The sequence below is a fragment of the Lactuca virosa genome, chromosome 4 (assembly GCF_052849685.1).
Source record: "Lactuca virosa cultivar CGN04683 chromosome 4, Lactuca_virosa_CGN04683_v6, whole genome shotgun sequence".
Lineage (NCBI taxonomy): Eukaryota > Viridiplantae > Streptophyta > Magnoliopsida > Asterales > Asteraceae > Lactuca > Lactuca virosa.
In genome coordinates, this window is record NC_136429.1 from 157455220 (window position 1) to 157460057 (window position 4838).

Genomic DNA, 4838 nt, shown 5'->3' on the forward strand with positions numbered 1-4838 from the left:
TATATCTTTGAATCAAATCAATGATTGTTAGGGAAAACTTATCACATTATGCCTTTATTGTTCCTTGCTCCTATTTGCTTCTGCCATATTGGTATATATATACATATGGCATAACGTTATATTGTATCTATTATTGAACTCACTAAGCGTTATCGCTTACCCCTCCCAATGTTTTAACATAATGCAGGCAATAAGCACCCAGTTTAGTTGGAAGACTTAGAATAGTTGTAATATTATTTTTGTATTTTGGTTTAGGTTTGTATAGATTTACAATATCCTGGGTAGTCATGTAAAATCTTAAAACATAGTCGGTTTGTATCCAATCTTTTGTAATGACTTTATCAATGTAAAAATATTGTTTTATGAATATGCATGTAGCATGTTTTGGAGTAACTATATTGTCAAGTATGAAAGTTTGGGTCTTTCAGAAATATGAAAGTATAGAAAGGGGTTCTTTCAGTTTACATCACACGATACCAAATTATTGATGTTAGAAATTAACCCTTAGAATAATAGATATTGACTAAAGAATTAATCAAGAGAGAAGAGAAAACTCCAAGTGTATAAGGAGTGGTACGAATTTAGGAGTGCCTAAAAGGGGTATTTATAGTTTCTGGTTGCTTGAATAAAAAAACAGATTTGAATAATTAAATAATCCAATTTAATCTAGAATTCAAATCATTCCCCTTATTTAAGCCTTGGACAAAATTTGCAAAGGGCTATCTCTTGCAATTTTCATCCATCCCTTCCAAAGGAACCAGAACCTTCCAATTATTCAACTATTGAATACTTAACATTTAGTCCTTACATTTTTAATTAGCAAAAATTAATTACAAATTATTTTTAATTAATTTCAGTTAATTCCAAACTAGTTTCTAATTAATTAATCGTCACATGAATAATTAAGAATTTGTTTGTATCTCTCTCTTATATCATTCTAATACTATTCAGATCATTGAGGGCAACCCAAAAAGGACCATCCTATAATGTAAAGTCTTACCAATTTAGTGATGGCATTGGATACTATTACAATAGTCTGTCACTTGGACAAGTCATCAACTATTATTGGTCACAAGGCTCCCACTTAATCAGCAAAGTGTGCTTCCTTAGCAACTGTTGTTACGACCAGTTGTTAGGGTCGAAATGTTGTAATAGTCGAAGTTTGTATTTAGGGTCTTCGAACATTTATATAATGTATTTTACTAGGGCATAATATTCGAAGCTTCATGTTTAGTCCTTAGTATATTTTTTGTACGCTTTTCTCTTCTATAAATAGGAGTGGTTACTAGTGTCTTAGTAACGAAGTCTTTACAGAATATTCATTGTACTCTGTAAAATTTGCAAAAGCGTAATAGAGCCAAACAGATCATATTTACATCGGTGTTCAAATCTTTCAATTCTAGTTTGAATTTACTCTCTAATTCGTTCAATACTTGATTCATTGTCTCATCAATTGGTATCAGAGCAGGAATCATATCTCTGATCTGATTTTCACTTTGTTCAAAAGGTTTTTGAGTCAACTTTTTGATTCAAAAGTTTCCGCACTTTTTGAAAGTGAAAAATTGTTTAGATCTAAGTATGTGATTCGATTCTGCACTTAATTCATTGAATCGAGTGTTCTAAGAGTGATTGTGATTTGAATCATACAGTTTGTAGTCAAATTCTCAAAGTTTCTTAAAAAATTCTCAAGGATCTATTCCGTACAACAATGGCGTCATTCAATCTGAATTCCATGACTTCATTTTCTCATCTTCTAGGATCATCCACCAAAATTCATATGCTCATCCCTGAGTATTACGATCAGTGGACTGATCGTATGCAGGATTATCTCAATGGATTGGATGAAGAACTGTGAAATTGCATTTCTGGCAATCTCAATCCACCATCGAATGTTCAACCAATTGGTTCTTCCTCTGGAAACTCTGAAGTTGAAAATCAATCTGATCGTCTGAAAAAGCTGGAGAAAAGGTGTGTAAGAGAGCTAAGAGGAGCTTTGCCTCCAGTTGTTTACAACTACGTGAGGAGTTGTACAACTGCAAAGGAAATCTGGAACAATCTCAAGGAAAAATTTCAGGGAAGTGAGAAGACGAAAGTTAATTCTGTAAAGCAATGTTTAGTGGAGCTGAAGGACTTCAGACAGAAAGATGGTGAAACAATTGAAGTTTATTACGATCGTCTTAATGAATTGATATATCAATGCAATTGATATGGTATCACTAGATCAGCCATGGAATTCAATCTGATATTTGTTATGGGACTTCGAAAGGAATGGCGTAGTGTGAGCATGATGGTGAAGAATCAACAGAGCTTTGATACGTCAACATTGAATGACTTGTACAACCAACTTAAGACTCATGAAAGCGAAGTGAACGAAATAGCTGAAGAATCGAAGGCTATGTTGGGAGGTCCACTAGCTTTGGTTTCGAAGATCTCTGAAAAAGATGCTGAGAAAGATGCTTCGGATGAAGATGAAGGGTTCATCATGAACTTAGATGATGAGGCAGTTGCCTTTTATTCAAACAATCGTGTGAAAAAGTTCTTCAAAAAGCCTTTCAATCCGAAGGCAAAGTCGTCTGAGACAAAAGGGAACTTTCTGAGTAAAAGTGCTGGGGAAGAGAAAAAGAAAGATGAGATGAAAGATTTGAAGTCTGTTGAGGGAAAGTCTGAGAAGAAGCTAAAGGGAGATGCTGGGATTGATTGTCATTATTGCAATGGTGCTAATCACCTTGCTAATGACTGTATGCTTCGAAAGAAGAATGAGAGAAAGAATAAGGTCAAGGATGAGGCGTACTATGCTGAAAAGTTGGAGGAGGTTCGTGCGAAAGCCAAGAATTTGTATCTGGTTGCAAAGGATGCGAATGAGGATGAAGATGGTACTTATCAAATCTGGTCATCTAGATCAGATGATGAGGAAATGCGAAATCCAACCCATGGAGCTATGTTTGCAAAAATGGAGGAAGAATCAGAGGAGGAAACATACGAAGTGCATGGAAGATGCTTCGTATCAAAAGCTGCTGACAAATCACCAATGACCACAAAGGTACGAAACATTCTTGAATCTTTTAATATTCCAGTACATGCTTATAATTCTGAATTAGTATGTTTTGATGAAACTGTTACTTATTTTGATTCGATTGTGGTATCTGCTAGCAATGAGGCTAAGAAGCTGTCAATGCAATTGCTAGAGACACAGAATAAATTAGATTCGAAAATCACTAAGATAGATTGTCTAGAACTTCAAATAACGAATATCATGGTTGATAGGGACAATTTATCTAGTGATAATAAACTATTGTTAGCACAAAGAAACATTTACTGTAATGCTGCTAAAAGATTATATGGGAAAATAACTGAACTTCATCATTCATGCGAAATCAGTAAAGAACAACATAGAAAATTGCTGCCATTTTTAGCTTATGAAAGAGCTAAGGTAGATAACATTTCGTATGACTGTGAAAAAGAAATAGCTGATTTTGACAAAGTTCCGAATGACAAGTATAGATATGGAATTGTCAAAGTTGATGAATGTCTTGATTCGAATGATTTAGTTAACATTGTAAATGATACTTTGACTAAATCTGAACAAATTCACATTTTGAAAAAGACTGAGAATTCATCATCTGATTCTCAATCTAATTTTGCTGATATTGAAGATAATTCTGACAATATTAGTGAAATTAGTGAGCTTGAAGATGTTGATTGTTCTCAATTGTCTATTGTTAATGTTGCTTTGAATTCTAAAGGGAAAGAAAAAGTTAAGGATTTGATAGTTGAGAAAGAAACTGATATTCCCACAACTTTGAAAGTTAGTGAAATGAACTTCGTGGATCTCAAAGATTACCAAACTGATGATAGTGATGATGAAGATGTAGAGAAAGTTTCGAAAGAAAAGAAATATTCAAAGAAAGAAGTAATTCCACGAATAGTTGTTGACCAAGTGTATGGTGATACACAAAAGTTCGAAAAAGTGATGAATGAAAAAGGTGAACATTATCTTGAAACAAACACGGTGGTTTTTCCAAATTTCAAATGCACAGATGATGTCATTTTTCCAAATCAAGTTTTCGTAACTACCAGAAATGTTGAGAATATCAAACCAGAGTTCAAGAAGATGGTTGAGGAGGATAATTCAAAAACAACTGAGGAAAGTTTTTTCGCAAATCAAAACACAGTTGAAAACAACTTAACAAAGAATTCATATATTTTTCAACGACAAAAACGACAAAAACAATGGGTTGAAAAATCAAAAGTTGAAAAAGAGAAAGTAATTCGTGTTGAAAAGGAAAATGAAAAAGTTGTCAAATTAAACTCTAAGGAATTTAAAGATCAAATTGACAAATTTTCGAAGGAAAACAACATTTCAAAAAGACAAGCACGAAAGAAAATATTTTGGCAAAATATTGAGTCTCAAACGATGTCTGAATCACAATCCATCAAAAAGGTTTTCAAAGTTAAAAATGATTCTTTTTCAAAAACTCAACAATCATCTCAATCAAATCAAACAAGGTCTGAAGTACATAAGCAAACAAAGTTTTCGAAAGTTTCTGAAACTAACAAAACAAGAGATTTTTCAGAAAGATCCAATTCAAATCAAAAAGTTTTTCAACGTCAACATTTTAAATCAAAAATTGATACATCCTATGCTTACTCTTATGTTACCAAACCCAAAGTTGATTTTGTACTTCAAAAGCCAAATTTTCCTAATTACACAAAGAAAGAAACTATGAGGATGTCACGGGAAAAAGGAATGACTTCAAGGAAGAACATTGATCATTGGCTTGACGGAAGAGGAAAAATGTATCAGTCAAATAAATATTCAAAAGGGCAAATTCATGAAG